This window comes from Tamandua tetradactyla, chromosome 4, assembly GCF_023851605.1.
Source record: "Tamandua tetradactyla isolate mTamTet1 chromosome 4, mTamTet1.pri, whole genome shotgun sequence".
NCBI lineage: Eukaryota > Metazoa > Chordata > Mammalia > Pilosa > Myrmecophagidae > Tamandua > Tamandua tetradactyla.
Genome location: NC_135330.1, coordinates 85,717,850 through 85,735,048, shown reverse-complemented (window position 1 = coordinate 85,735,048; position 17,199 = coordinate 85,717,850). Strand labels below are relative to the sequence as shown.

The window sequence follows — 17,199 nt, the reverse complement described above, 5'->3', positions numbered from 1 at the left end:
GCTGTCACATGAAAAATGAAACATTGATTTGTTCAGTGTTTCTCTAGAAGACAGAACTTGAACTGAGTGATAAATGCAAACAACCAACAGGCTGCGAGGAGAATTGTACCAAGTGTATCACTTATCTTAAATAGATTATCTTACAATATCATGCATGCTACACTTTTTCTTTTTTCTGAAAAGAGATACTATAACTCAACATTTCTCATGAATGTCTTAAGTAAGTTGTGCTTTCATGGCAAGCTCCCCACTGCAAGCAATGGATGCACTCACAGTATCAACAAAAGTTTAAAGTTAAACTGTTTTTTTAAAGGAAACAGTCTTTTGCTCCTCGGTTATATTTTAGCATTCTCAGGAGGTGAAGTGAAAAAGAGAGCATATTCCCCAAAGATGGTGAGTCTGAATCCCAGGGATTGTGATATTGCCCTCTGAGGACAGTACTCAAATCCCAAATGAATCACACAACAATCGAGTAATGGTGCTGATGTGAGTGTGCTGGGAGGGGCTGGGGGTGGTAGGGCTGCAAAGAAGAGGGCAGGGAAAACCCAGTCGACAATCTCTGCTCTACATTAAACAGGCAAGCTATGTTTATGAGTCACTAGGAAAAATAACCTCCCCACATAATATTGATGGGTCTCATGCAAACTGATGAATATTACTACAGAAGAATTGTTTCAACAACTATTCAGCCTAATGTTGAAGACAATATATATATTATATTATACATGGATTTTATCACATGCTCAATAAGGAATGCCAAGGTGCTTAATTTATTCAATAAATTGAAAACAAAAATTTTACATTTCCCTATTTGTCAGTGTACACAATTCTGAAAGCAGATCTGAACTCTGTATGACAAATCAGTTTTAAGGAAAGCCATGTAGTCAGTCAATCTGGCTAACTGCTGTTTGCTCTGGGATTGGTGGGACTAAGGCAAGCTCCAATAATGGAATAAACCCATTAAAGGAAATCTCCATGGAACTGCAACTGGCTTTTTTGGCATAACCATTCTTGTGGGGGAGTCAGTTTGTCATCCTTGTTCTTTCACAGCATCTTCTACAGGAAACCCAAAAAGGACTGCAAAATCACCAGCTATGCACTTAAGAAACCAGGGTGAAAAACCCATCTCCTTGTTGCATCTTAGTGCTTTCATGATTGGCTGGACTGTCTCAGACCCCTGGTGATTGCTGCTCATTGTATAGATCCCAGGGAAGTCTCTCTGTGAGATTCATTGTCCTGCACAAATTCCCCCAAGTTCAGAATTGGCAGATTTTATAGCAGGTGGTATTTTTTTCCAAAGGTATCTTGCATTATTCATGTTATTATGGAGCAGATATAGAGCTAGAAACTGACCATACACTAGGGTGTAGCAATTCCTCCAGGGTCCTTGACCTCCTGATTCTCTCATTGATACAGAAACTTCTTGAAACTGAAGCCTTTTTCTGCTATCACTACCACTGGCATCTTCCCCAGAAGTCCCACTGCCATACCTTCCTGAAACACAGACCCCAGACTCAAAGTAAGAATTTTTTGACACATTTTGCAACCTCACCTTTATTATAAATTTCTAGGAATATGAACCTGAGTTTTTATAATGAAAGATCATTCACTGTGCTGGTGTGAAGCTATTTTATAAGCCAGAAATGGTAAGTCTTTTTCCTTATCCAATGTTTCTGTTAATCATGATTCAATATCTTAGGGTAGGAACCCTTTTATTGGACTATTTTCATGGAGATGTGACACACCCAATTTTGGTTATGATTTCTTTCTTAGATGGAGATGTGATTCAGCCAGTTCCAGGGGGGTCTTCATTAGTTTACCGGAGTCCTTAGAAAGGGGAAACATTTTGGAGAAACCACAGATGCAGATGCTCAGAGCACATTTGCTTTAGAGCTGACACAGGCAGCAATGTTTAAAGATGCAGAAAGAAAATACCCCTGTGGAAGTTGTGTGAAACCAGAAGCCAAAGGACAAACAGATGCCAGCCACATGTCTTCCAAACTGATAGAATTTTTCTGGACCCAATGGCCTTTCTTGAGTCAAGGCATGTTTCCCTGTGTGCCTTAGTTTGGACAGTTTTATGGCCTTAAAACCGTCAACTTGTAATTTTATAAATTCCCCTTTTAAAAGTCATTCCATTTCTGGTATATTGCATTCCAGCAACAGAATTAGGGTGAGCCTGGTGATAATCCATTGTTCTGAGGGTGTTGAGCATGTGCTCCAGAAATGGCAAAGAGTCCAGGTACTGTCCTAAATCTTGGAGATGGTGGAGCTCAGTAAAAAGTCTAGAGTCTGGAATGTGTTTGTTTGAAGCTGTCCTGTACCCCCAGGAAAGCCATGTCTTTTCCTGATGCAATTTTGTGAGGGCAGTGATGTTACTTTTAATCCTGATTCACTATTTTAGGGGAAAAAAACCCTTTTGATTGGATTATTGCCATGGACATGTGATGCCCTCAACTGTGGGTGTGACTTTTGATTGATGGAGATGTGATTCTGCATATTCCAGGTGGGTCTTGGTTAATTTATTGGAGTCCTTTAAAAAGGGAAATAATTTTAAGAAACCTCAGGTGCAAGATGCTTGTAGAACAGTCACTTCCAAACTGTGACAGACAGAGACATTTGGAGATACAGAAGGGAAATGACCCCATGGAAGATGTTTGAAACCAGAAGCCAAAGGATCAGCAGATACAAGTCATGTGCTTTCCTAGTTAGCAGATGTTTTCTGGACCCAAAGGCCTTTTTTGAGTGAATATATCTTTCTCTGGATGCCTTAGTTTGGACTTTTTTTTTTTTTGCATGCTGTATGGTGGGTCATATTTCATTATTTTTCCACATGAGTACTGCCATATTGCAGCACCAATTGTTGAATTTCTGTTTGTTTTTTTTGTACTGGGGGAAGAGCATGGACTGAAAATTGAACCTGGCTCTCCACATGGCAGGCTAGAATTCTACCACTCAACTACCCTTTCCCCCCTTAGTTTGAACATTTTTATGGCCTTTGAACTATAAACTTGTAACTTAATAAATTTCCTTTCTAAAGCCATTCCATTTCTTTTATATTACATTCTGGCAGGATACACAGTTTAATACATTCATATAAACATAAAAAGTCTTTTGAAATCATAAATGCCAAGTATCACCTTTGATTTTTCAACAAAGTTTGAACACTATGTGAAATAGGAATGACACAAATGTATTTGACTTCAACCTCATGGGATTAACAGATTCTGAAGAGATGCAGCATGTATCCATTATGCTGTTTCTGCTCATATATATGAGTGCTGTTGTGGGGGGAATTCAGGGACTATGATAGTTTGCCTAGATCTCCAACTTCACAGCTCCTGTCATTCTCTAAACCGTTCAATGTGATGATTGTTCAGTAACAGAGGTCAAGGAATGAAAGGTGACTGAAGAATGTTCTTCACATACACAGTTTGAATTTCTGAAAATCCAATGTAATCCATAACTTTTTCTGTGATTTAATCCCGATTTTAGCCCTGTCCCACATTGAAACTTGTGACACTAAAATCACGATACTCTCTTCATTGTTAGTTTTAATGGTGTATCTTATCACAATACACTTGGTATACATTCTGTCTACTCTCCCAATAATTAAGTCTACTTCAGAAAAGTGCAAAGCCTTCTCTACTTTTGCTTCTCAACACCTGGGAGTCACTGTCTTTTATGGTACTACTATTTTTATTAATTTTTAACTATGTAAATCCTACTCCTTGGGAAAGGACCAAGTGGCTTTTGTGTTTTATACTGTGGTGATCCCCATGCTGAATACACTCATTTATAATTTCAGGAACAAATAAATGAAAAATGCTCTCATTTTTGTAGCATGCAAAATGCAACTAACATAGGAAGCAATGGTGAGTGGCACTTAGACTCATTGTGATTGTTAACTGAATACAGCAGTGGGTTGTAGATTGCTAATTTGTGATTACAAACCATTGCAGCCAATAGAAACCATTCTGTGGCCACAAAGGTAACAAAGAGAAGCATCTGTGTTGCACATCCATGAAATGAAATGGCTTTTTTCTTTGCCAGAAAATTGACTATCAAGCATCCAAGAATATGGCAAAACACCCAGAAAATAATACATTATATCTTGGAGCCAGGAATCCTGAATGACCAATGCAATAAGTCCCAAATTTCCTACCAGAGTAAAGAGATAAACTCTTAGAAATAAAAAAATAGTAAAAATTGCATGCCAAAATCATCCATGAAGCCCTTGAATAGAAACATGGTGACTTGAGTCACATTATTCAACTGAATCTTTTATGTATCCAAGTCAGATGGCAACATTTCATGTTATAGGTATATGTCCTCAAGACAACAACCTGTAAACATAGAGTCCACACAGCTATATTCTTGTCTTTGTTTCTTGGAAGGGAATAATGATATCCAAGGCATTGACAAAGATGTTGTGTCCAATTGGATGACTTTCCCTGTGTAATTTAAAGGAAGAAATCACTCACTTGTTTAAATCAATCTTCAAAAAACTATCAATATACATATTTATTTTCAGTTTATTTCTATCAGTTTCCTATATCCTATTTTCATGGTACACTATCTTCAAATTTAAATCCAAAAATGTTACAATGGAGAGCACACATCTGAATACTGGCCATATTTAATGCTCATTGTAATTATAAAATGTTTCAAATGGATTCATATCACAAATATAGTATTAAATTTGAATGCAAATCAGGTGTAAAAATTACATAATTTAAAAATGTTTCCAAATGACTTATATTTACAACTTGTCTTAAGGTAAACCCTTCATACCAAGCAATTTTGTGCTCTTTTCTGGGAATGATGTTTCCATTAGTCCTTCAAGAATAATGGTGAACAGGCCTTCAGAAGGTACCCTGGAGGTAGATGCAATGTATTTGCAAAAAAACACAGTCAAATGTCTTTTTTTTCAGTTTTCATTCTTGCAATGCATATCAATAAATTGTTTATTTTGGCCTTTGCAATTTATTGTACCTTTATTGTTCTGTTCAAATTTTAACTTAATGACAATATAAGATGTTTCCTTATTCATAGTCTCATTATCTCTGCAAAGTCCTTGGACTGATTGTATTTTACAGAAAAACATTTTAAGGCATTTTTTCAGGCAGTAGAACTTCAGAAAACATCTATCATTAAGCAGTTTTATAAATGGCATGTTTGGCTACTTTAGAGAATTAGATATGAGTCCCATGTATTTTTTCTGGCACATTATAAGACCAGCTTTATAATGCAAACTTTTCTTAGGATTTAGAAAAGAATAGCTAATCTGTTTTAAAAGACAGGAAAAGCTGAAACCCTAAAGTCATTGTTTTAAAAAATTTAACATTTATTTCATGCTACATGCATACCTATTTCATATCATAATTTCCAGTATGGTGTTACAATTTTTTTTAATAAAGGCAGCAAATAAATCTCAAACTAATTTAAAAATATATATGTTAATGCATCTTACAACAACATCTAATAACTTTGATGAAGAACTTCATTTTGGTCCACTGTAGATTTGTTCTTTTGGTATCAAATTGAGGAAAAATATATTACACATGAAATTCAGACATACATGAGTAAACTATGATTAATGACATCAGTAGATGAACCAATTAACAAAACCAAAATATTCTGGAGTTTCTGTTAATTGACAATCAAATGGGAGAGGATTAATACTCAGCAAGAGAGAACAGTTAATACCATCAGTTTAAAATGGGCCTCAAAGCAGCTTTTTTCACAACATATTTGAAAGGAATGAGTTTTTGGAAATGTGAGATTCTGATTTGAAGTGAAAGCTGTGGTTTTTTAAAATATTAATTTCTACCACTCTAACACAGCCCTTTTTTAAAAGATGGCATGAAGTTGATTAAATTTAATCTACACTGGATGGGTATCTTCTCAATACTACCCATCATTTCTAAATTAGTCCCCTAATCAATTTATGTAATTGATCAACAGAGATTAAGAGACATCAGACAATAGGATCAAACCTAAAGACAACTTTGTCTTTCACAATACAATTAATAAATGTCACTTTCAAATTTACATTGACAACACATATTATGCTAGTGAAGAAACAAAGATCACTTCCATCTTCATCACAAATATATAAACACATCACACAAACACCCAAAAAATTAAAATTAAAAGTATTTTTTAAGGGAGCAAAAAAAGCCTTCTCAGAGGTTCTCAATAAGAGAAACCTCACACACAATACACTCACTTATCTGAAGATTATACACACAGGCACACACAAACATATGGAATGAAAGCTCTTAGGAACATCACTTTTGCTAATTAAGGAAAGTTCTTGGTGTTACATTTTAGAACTTTTTTTAATAATTTATAGCAGGTCAATTATCAAATTATCACCCCCATTATTTATTTTTGTGCTATTATTTAACAACCCAGTAATGACCACTTTTATTTTATAAATGACCTAGAGCTGAAGGCCCATTTTCATCGCATTACTGTAACTTCTGAATGCAGCAATAGTACAAAAGCCATAGGGCTGGAAGGTGAAACTGGCATTTGGCCCAGACTCTGACCCCAGTAAGCCTCATAAAGTTTGGCATGATTAATTCCATGCTTTAGTTTCCTCATCAGTAAATGAGAAGACTAAACATGCTTACTTTTCATGGCCCCCTGCAGTCACTATCATTTCAGAAGTTTCTGACTTTGAAGTCTCATTTGGCATTAGGCTTTGTTCACAACCTGTTATTCCCCTACTACCCAGTCAGTGTTCAGTAATTTGCATCTGGATTGCTCAACTTTCCCAAGGATTTGGTATCTTCTTGGTCACTTATGCAACAAATAGAGTACTACTAAAATGGTATTATTAAAATGGTGACACAATCTTCACATCTCCTCCCATCAAGAGGTGGGGTCTATTTCTCTGCCCCTTGATTCTGAGTTAGTCTTGAGAATTGCTTTGGCCATGGAGGTGACCCTGTATCACTTCTAAGCAAGTCTACAAAGGCTTGTAGCTTTTCCCATCACTCAATTAGATCTCAGCCACCTAATGAGGAAGCTTGGGCTAGCTATGGGGAAAGGTTATATGGAGTGGAACCACAGAACTTTGGCCAATAGCCCCATCAAAGTACTAAACATATGCATGAGGCCATCTGGGACCTGCCAGCCCCCATCCAACCAGCAGACCAGCTGACTGATCACAAATGTAGATGTGAAACCAATCCACCACACCTGATACATTGGTGGGCCATCCCAGCTGAGCTCTATCCTGGCTGCCAACCCATAGAATACAGAGAAAACAAATGGTGTTTTCATATGCCATGATTTTGGGTGGTTTGTTAGGCAGGAATGGAGAGCTGACATATGTTGTGAACTGAGCTAGGAGAAAGGAATAGACACCCTGGGTAACAAGACACAGTCCCTTAGAGTGCATAGAATGATGCTTAGAGTATAATGGATGAGAGAGACCTGTAAAGGTGCAGTTTCAAAGGAAATGTCATCAATGTTATAACACAGACACAAGTCTCTATGGGAATGCAGAAAAATGGCATCAAGAAATGGAGAATAGCAAGGGCTTCTCAGAGGAGATAATATCTAAGGGGAGTCAAGAAGAGAAAAACATTCCAGATAAAGATAGAGAAGGAAGAACATTTCAGAGAGGAGAATGCCCATGCTGTAGCCAGACAGTCAAGACAGTGCCCCTAGGAAAGTAGGAGAACCCAATCTAATTACAATGTGAAGTTGTTGATATCGGCTTCAGGGGTAGCTAAGGAAAGCTCTTTCAATGCTAAGCACTTAGTATCCTCTGGCATTATGACTTTAAACTGAGAGTAATGGGAGCTAAAGGAAATAATATTGCTTTTTTTCCTCCCTTCATTTTCATTTGACCAAGAGCATCAATGAAATCCTCTGATAAAAAGAAACTTCATAGGGTAGGAGGCTGTGTGGAGTGAAGAGAGGTTTGTCAGTGCTTAGTTTAGTTATGTGGCAATCATGATACGCTGGGGTCCAAGGTAATGGGCATTGAGATATGAGAAGAAAATAGCAATAGCAGGCAAGAACATACCATTTCTGAAAACAGTTCCATCTTCCTATAAACTAACAAATTAATAAGTTAATGAATATCTGAGGACAGAAAGCCTTTAAGCCTCATATTTTGAAGATCTTAAAAAAACTTTTAAAGAAGAATGGGAAGATCTCCCATTTATCAGGCATGTGACCTTGGGCAGTGACCTTGGGCAGTCTCCTCATTTGCCAAAGGGGATAATGATGATATTGACCTTGCAGGTCAATAAGGATAAGCTATGTAAAGTGCTCAGCTCAGTTCCTGAAACATTAAAAGCCACCAATCTGAGATCCCTTGGGCTTTAACATCAAACAGACATGTATTTGAATCCAAGCCACATTGCTTAGTAGCCCTTGCAAATGTGTGAATTTAGGATCTAGTGTAAATCTGGCTGAGATGCAGTTCTCACATCTAAAACTTAAGGGTGATAACACCTACCTTTCAGAGATGTGATGAAGATGAAAGGAGACAAATGTCAAATGTTATAGCACAGAACCTGGCTTATGGTAGAAAACACACTAAGACAATATTTCTCCAATGTAGATGTGTGGCATAATTTTATTCTTGGCCTGGTGGCTTAGTCTCTTTCTCTCCCTCCCTCGCCATTTTGGCACGTCGGGTTCTTCTAGACCTCTGAATTACAAGCCTCACCGGAGACTAGTGATGATGCAGTCTTGTCTCTCTAACCCTATTGGTCTTCTCCTTAGTCCTCCACCTACCCAACATCCACTGCTACAAGTACACTCAGGAACAGCATCTCTATGGTCACAGTCACTCATCCGTCCTCCCTGTGTGATTGGTTACCCTCCCCTGGAGGCCACGCCCTAACTCCACCTCTCCTCAAACTGTATATAACCCAGGGCTCGCTGAGCCTCGTGGTCTTTAGCTACTGGTGGCCCTGGCATAAGCATCTACTAACAATAAAGCTACCTCACTTCATGCCTTAATTGACTTGGCCTCCAGTCCTTTAGACCTGCAGTGAGGTCTCCTGCGCGCACCCCTTGGACCCAGACCCCCGGCTCGAGCCCCTTTTCTGCATGTGGCAGTGTTGTCTAGTAAGCAGTGAGAAGCTGAGGAGTAGAGGGTCCCCGATAGTTTAGCGGTTGGGCCAAAACCACATAGATGGACAGGATTAATGTTACACATTCCATATTATTTCCAAATTCTATTTTCTGACTACAACCAACCAATCAGAAAAGCTAAATTTATATAACATTTTTAGCATGATATGCACATTCCACCAATACATATATGCTGTGCTCCCTATCACAAAAAAATGGCTGAGGTACAGCATTTGTGTTTTACTTTGCTAATGTGTGATAAGATAAGAACCTGGTCATTCAGAATTCATTATATAAAATTAAAAATAATTTAACAATCCCTGTCTTCTTAATTTAGCACTTTGAGGAATTTGCTCTATGTACCAATCCCAAAATGCACTCTTCCATACACCAAAAGAAGAAACATTCATATATACAAGTGAGCTGAAAAGCTACAGCACAAGCTGGTGATTAGGGGGAAAAATACTTACCCACCCCCCTCTAACCTAATAAGCAGCATGTCACATTGTAAGAACATGTTACACCAGAAAGCTAGTAAAATTTCAGGCCATGAAGGCAATTTAGGGTTTCAAGTTTTATCACATATGTACCAAGTCCTAGAACATAAGTGGCACAAAAAGTGGAAAAAGAGACACCCGTTAAGTGATATCTTGCAAGAAAACTCGATTTTGAGTTATGTTTACACTCAAATTTTTGTGCTTTTACTTTCAACACATTTAGGATTAATTAGAAAGCTTTTATAGCTGGCTTAAAGACCAAACTGATTTAGGCCCAGAAAAATAAAATAAGGGGGCACACAATTTTAAGTAGTATTGCCCTATCCATCCCCACCCCATAGCATCACAAAATTTTGTTTTGTTTCTTAAGCTAATGCCATAATTGAGAACATGAATTTAAAAGTTGCAAGTAAAAGTAAGATTTATGAAAAAATAATTTTGATGGTTTTTAAGTACTTGAATGCTTTAGAACCTTCTTCAAAATTAAGCTAATGCCATAATTGAGAACATGAATTTAAAAGTTGCAACTAAAGGTAAGATTTATGAAAAAATAATTTTGATGGTTTTTAAGTACTTGAATGCTTTAGAACCTTCTTCAAAATGCTAGCTAACTGTTCATGCTCTTTAATTTGAAGCTACATAAAATCTGGATTTGCTATTAAACAATTTCATGCTAATTTTTGTGAGAATACATTTGAAGTCTGTAAACAATGTTCTATCAATTTCCAAGAAGGAAATTTTAACATGTTGCTTTTTTTGTCAAGAAAAGCATTTCAAAAAATTTCTGCAAACTGAATTGAGGTAAAAACAGAGTAAGAACTACAAATAGAAATTTAGTAAGGCAATTCTACCAGGTAGAAAAATCTGTTTCCCAAAAGTTTTATACACTGACATAATTTTTTGAAGAAGTATTTTCTGGTTCTTCCACATTCAAATAGTGTTTGCAACTCAAATTAAGATGCATATATACAGAGAAAAGGTCCATTTGCCCAAAGCCATCCATTTGCATGAAAGCCTATTGCATTGCTTTGTGTTCTCCTGGCTTTGATCATCCCTAGGTCACTAGCAAGCTGGGAGGTTCTCTTGCTCAGAACTTTAACTCCTCCATGACTTCCATGACAGTTGTCCTTGAGTCACTCAGAATCAGATTATTCTTGGTCCAGTAGTCTACATGCAGCACATTGAGTCCATTTGTGGAGGTGACAAACTGACAGACCTTCATTCTGGCAGCAGCTGCAAGGCCACTGGGGTCCCTGGCCTGGATGTGGCATGGCTTACTTTCTGAAACCACAAAGCCCCATCTAACCACATCACCAACAATTGTGAATGTCTTCCTTGCACAGGGAACCCCAGGAGTTAGGAGTTCCTCAGAAGAGACAGGTCTCTTTAACACAGACTTGGGGTTGCAGAATACAGGGGTGCTGTTGCAGAGCATAGTGCTGCTGCTGAAGCAGCCACTGCTGCCACAGTTGCTCCTGCTTCTCCTCCTTCCTGCAGACATGATCTTGATTTCCTTGCTGGTGCTGACTGACATAACATTCTTAGATTTTCAATTGTCATGACTTTACTTCTTCAAGCAGAAAGGATGGTCATGGGTTCCCTGGAAGGGTGGGAATTTCCCTTGAGCAGCTCAGTCAGTCTCTGCCTCCGATGGAAGTTCACTCTGAACTGGGAGAGAAAATTACTGTCCACAGACAGGTACTTTTTGTACACATGATGTATGATGCCATGCTCCATAAGTTGGTGGCAAAGCTGCTCTGCCTCTTTCCATGTGGTGTCTTCACCTTCTTGAGCCAACCAATCCAAGAATTCAGATGCCACGAAAGCACACTCATATTTCACCCCTTCCTCCTCCTTGGGCTGCAGGAGTGTGTTTTCAGGGCTCATCAGCTTCTCATATAGATCCTGTCATTGCAAGAAGGCCCTCACTTCATTGTCCAATTAGAAGATGCCATCATCCTTTCTAAAGTGGTAGAACATTTGAAATCCTTGAATTCCTTATGCTTACCACACACATCTTGAACAATGTCCCAGTCTACTAATTTCTGCGTGAGTTTAATTGCCATCTCTCTGTCAGAAGTCTCTTTGTGTTCAATCAGTTCTTTTGTGACAAAGCAGTTTGGGTAAGTATTGAGATGATGTTGTCTATCATTAATAAAGCCTTTTTCATGTAGCCTGAGCCATAGCTGCTCAACCACGCACTGCAGCTCCCTCTGCTGCACCCTGCCTCTCTGGTTTCTGCTGCCAGTGCTGCCGCCTCCTCCGTGGTGCAGACCACGCCACACCTTAGATTGATTTTTTTGTTTGTTTGCTTCTTGGATTCTTTTTTGAGAACTATTTTTGCCAAAAACAGAACATAGATATTTCATTAAAATGTCATAGCTGTTTATGCAGTTTCTAAATAACTGTCAAATAAATATTACCCAATGATCATTAATAGAATTGTTTTAAAAGCTACTGCTGACACAATTAAATTATAAAATTTGCCCTAAGAATTACCTGATTTCTGATGTTCTTCTCTATGCCATCAGACTTTTCTCACTCACTGGAATATGAAGAGAAAGAGTGCATGCCAACAATAAATAATTAAATAAAAGGAACCTGTAAGTGAATTGAAAACAATTTAATCCAGTATCCATAAATAAAAATAAGATTTCAGCAGGGTAACTCCTGTTTTTCCTTCAGTGTGTCATAGACCAAGGTACTTGAATCAATATTAAACCATTAGCCCCTGTATTTTCCAGTGTTTAAAGGAATAAAGCACATGTCATGGATTGGGCCAAGCTGCATTCAGTGACCCGTGTTCAATTCCCAATGCCTGCCCATGCAAAAAATAAAAAATAAAAAATAAATAAAATAAGTAACCAGGAAGTCATAAAATCAAAATTTTAATCAAAGCATTAAGCAATGAATGTACCCTAAACCTGAAGCAAAATATTTCTTCTTTAAGTTATTTATATGATTGCTATATGAAAGTAACTATATAGTAAATATCATTCTATTGATAATAAAATTGAACACCAATATTCTATGTTATATGGGACCAAAATATCTCTTCTCTTTTACCACATTCTGCTTATGCACATGTCAGTAGTATGATGGTATGTTTTACTTAAATTCTCCTAATACTCTTGAGAATGTAATTTTCTTGGTGACTGATCTTCTCTATAGAGCAAGAAATTGGTTTACAAGTGAAGGCATATTTTATAGCAAATCAGGCCCTACTACAGACATACTATCAAAATAATGAACTGAAAATAGAGTAGAGAAAGTGTATGGAGTGTAGCTATTTCATCCATTCTGGTCTGCAAACAAGTATTGCTGTTAGCTATTATTTTAGGACTGTTAAACTGGTTGTGTTTGTGTGTAGCTTATTTCACTTTAAGAGGAAACAGAAACTAGAAAAATATATATCATAAATTTTATTTTAAAATATTAAGTTGAAAGATATGAATAAAAACTTTTTCTCAATTCTTACTTAGATATCCAACTCTTATTTAAATTATAGATATCCAACTATGTGAGAGTTGAGAAAATGGTTTTATTTACATCTCTCGGATTGTAGTATACAGACATAAGAACACACATACTGTTTTGTGGTTATTAAGGCTAGGGATTTTTTGAAAATGATTTTATATAATCTATGTAGCAATAAGCATGATTGTATTCATAAGAAGACTCATGTGAAGCTTGATATATAATTTGACCAAAACATGCAGTTAATTAGCAGAACTAGGATTCAAGCTCAGATTTCTCTCCCACCACATGCTAAGCCACTTGACTATATATATAATTCCATTGTTACATGAAAAATTATGGAATGATTGTCACCTAGAGACAATATAAGCCATGATCCTTATCTATATGAATTCTTTTTATAAATCCATCAAACTTACAAGACAATGAAATTTTAAAATAATAAAATTAAATGAATTTGAAATTAATAAGGTAACTATTAAACTAAATTAAAAATTCATTTATAATCCTGTCAGAAAATAAAATTCTGTTATCAAAGAGTCATACATTAAATATATGGTTGAAAATTAGTTCTTTCTATATTTATGTATTTTTTAATATGTAAATATAGTTCCTTATTTCTACTGTACTATTCTATTGTTTTTCTTCAAGAAAAGTAAAGGAAAATTCTTATTTATTTATTGACCTAAATACATAGAGACTACTCCCTATTTTCCCAGCTATGTTCCATAAAATGCATGTGGTTCAATTCTAATACAACTTTGAGTAAACTAGGAGACCCTTTTTCCATTTAAATATTAAAGCATATAGTCTAGTTTGAAATTCAGGATAACAGTAAAATAAAATAAAGTTCTAAAATATTGTGTAAGTAATGAAAAGTTTTCTTCCTATTTTTGGAACTGATCTGGTCACTTGATTACAATACACTGTGAATATTATGCATTGGGATACTTATGACAGCTAATTAAGCTCATCTCAGAGTTCATAGGTGATGCCCAAGGAGAAAACACAGAAACTCTCTTCTGCAAAATGAAAGCAATGAGATGAGATTTTTTCCTGTATAATACACAAGTGAAAGTTTCTGGAACCACAAAGTACAGCAAGGCACTTTCAATACAAAGTGATCCATCAGTGGAAAAACTATATAGCATAGGATTGGAAAATAAATCAAATAATTATCTTCTGGTACTTAGTCCTAGCACTGATACATATAACCCATGTGTCATTATGTTAATAATTTAAATTCCTAGAAATCCAGTTTCCTGTTTCTTAGAATAAAATCTTTTTAATTTCTCAAAAATCCATAAAAATCTATATTATAAAATCATATGAAAGCATAATCTATTATGAAATTCATAATTGTTTAATAAAACTTCTTTGCTTTCTATTTATATTTTACAATATTACTCTTTCTGTTGCATGAGAGATATTTAAGCTCATTAGGATTCTCACAGAGGAGTAAACATATGGATAAGAAGTATTAACAGGAGAGTTAGTCATTGACAATAGACAAATAATTGTAATATTCTATGTGATAGAATATTAGAATTGGAGATATTCTCTAGAGTAAAGGGACATATGCTTTAGTTTTATGTGGTTTTACTTTGTCCTGGGTATCTCAAATAGTAATCAATATACCAGTACCAGGCTATAAACTCAGTATCTGAGTATAAAAAACATTCAGAATAATTTTGAAAAATATATGAGATTCTAACTTAGTGGATAGGTAAATGTGACCATGGAATTTGAATAAATAAACAACAAAATATGATACGGGTAGGGAGTCTTTTTGGAGCAAAAGATCTATTAATTAATGTAATCAAATTGACCTATAGATTCAATGCAACCCAATTAAAATTTAAGTGAAGCATTTTTGCAGAGATTAACAAATTGATTTTATAATTAATATGAACAATCCAAGGATTAAGATAGTAAAAACAATTTTAAAAAAGAAGAATAAATTTAGAGGTTTACATAACCTGATTTTAGGACTTATCAAAATAGCTAAAATAATCAAGAGAGTTGGTATTATTGAATGGATAGATACCTTGATCAAGGGAACTGAATAGAGAGTTTAGAAAAAGATTCACATACATACGTGAAGTTTAGTGCCACCAATATTAGCTTGAAGGATGCAGGGATGGTGATTCTATCATGCTCTTATTCAACTCTCCTATTTGCCTTGTGCAGAAAACAGATGGATATTGAAGGAAGATAGATTCTCATAAAAATAACCAGTTAGTTATTCTAATTGAAGCTGAGGTTTAGACATGATATCATTGCTTGGACAAGTTAAGACATCCTCAGGTATTTGGTATATAGCTATTGATTTGGTAAATATGATTTTAGTCCATTACTTTTTAATTGGCTTTCAGCTACTGAGGTCAGTAAAAAACTTTCACTGTCCTTCCTCAGGGGAATAGTAGATTTACAGACCTATGTTATAATCTAGTTTGCAGATTGACTTCCCAGAATTACCTTCCTAACAGTGTTCCATAGTTGATGATATGCTGATTCAGCCTATTGACCAGAAGTAGGGACTATTCTAGGCTTATTGATAAGGCATTTGCATGTCAGAGAATGAACAATAAATTGAGCAGACATTTAGGGACTTTCCACATCCATGAAATTTATAATCAAAAGGAGAATGCTGTGTCAAAATATCCCATTTCAGGTGAAGGAAAATCTGTTAACTCTGGCACCTTCTAAAACCAAAGAGAGCGAGAGAGAAGCAGAATGCCAGGCCTCTAAAGAATTTGGAGGCAACATATCATTTGGGTGTGCTATTTTGGCCCATTTACTGAGTATCCCAAAAAGTTTCAAAGTTTTGAGTGGTGACAAGAAGAAGAAGAGGCTCTGAAACAAGTCCAAACTGTCATGGAAACTACTTTGCAATGCAGACGATAATGATCCAGCATATTCAGGGGTAGTTGATATATCAGTGGCACATAGAGATGCTGTTTGAGACTTTATATGAGAAATGTGGTGCAGCTGTAAGTGAAGCTTGCCATAATTTTCAGATTACTCTCCTTTTGGAAACAGCTCTTGACCTATTATGGGGCCTTTGGAGAGACTAAATGCTTAACCATGGGCCACCCAATTATCATGGGACCTGAGTTGCTCTTATGAAATGGGTATTGTCTGAACCATTAAGTCATTAATTTTGGTGTGCACTGCAGTGCTTCATCATCAAATGGAAGTGGCTTATAGGAGCTCTGGCTATGACAGGGAAAGAAGGCACAAGTAATTTACTGAAGAAGGGGATCAAATGTCCATGGCCTTCACTCTTTCTACATTACTTTCTCTACCCCAGCTTATACTATGACTTCTTAGGGAGTTCCTTACACAAAGTAGAAGCTCCAACTTTGTTTAGAGAGGATTTTATACATTATGGAGACCCCACCCGAAAGTGGAAAGCTGCAGCAGTACAGCCCTATTCAGAGACATTCTTGAAGGAGAGTGGTGGAGAGAAATCATCCCAAAGGGCAAAAATTCAAGCAGTGCTCTTGTTCATTTTTCTTGTAAGTAAAAATGGCCAAAGGTTGTTCATGTGTATACATATTCATGGACTGTGGCCAGTTTCTTGACTCTATGTTAAGGGTTTGGGGGAAACATGAATGGAAAATTTGAGACTAACTGGCATGAGGGAGAGATATGTGGACAGAACTTAATGAATGGGCAAAAAACATGAAGATATTTATGTCCCATGTTAATGCTCACCAGGCAGTTTCTTTTGCAGAGGAGGATTTTATTAAAAAGTGGATAGGATGAACTGTGCTGTGAATCCCATTCAGCCTTTTGTTCCAACCACCCCAAGTTCCAATGGGCTTATGAACAAAATGACCACAGTATTATGGATGGAGGATATACAACATGTGTATCCTCATGTTGTATATATACACTCAGCAACATGTACTTCCATTCTCCAAGAGTGACCTGGCCATAGTCTCTGCTAAATGCCCTGTCTATCAGCAGTAGAGACTAACACTCGTTCTCCATTTGTTACTATTCCCCAAGGTGATCGCCATGCTACCTGTGAGCAGGTAGCCACTCTCTTCACTATATACATGAATGGGTTAACATTCTGTTTTTACTGGAAAAAACATTTACTTGGTCT

The 17,199-nt window shown here is 36.4% G+C and overlaps 2 pseudogenes; both read right to left on the bottom strand.

Moving 5' to 3' along the window:
• Positions 1 to 814: 814 nt before the first annotated feature.
• Positions 815 to 1,464, bottom strand: LOC143680331 (COP9 signalosome complex subunit 8 pseudogene; annotated as a pseudogene).
• A 9,036-nt stretch (positions 1,465 to 10,500) lies between these two features.
• Positions 10,501 to 17,199, bottom strand: part of LOC143680330 (DEP domain-containing mTOR-interacting protein pseudogene) — a 37,763-nt pseudogene continuing 31,064 nt past the window's right edge.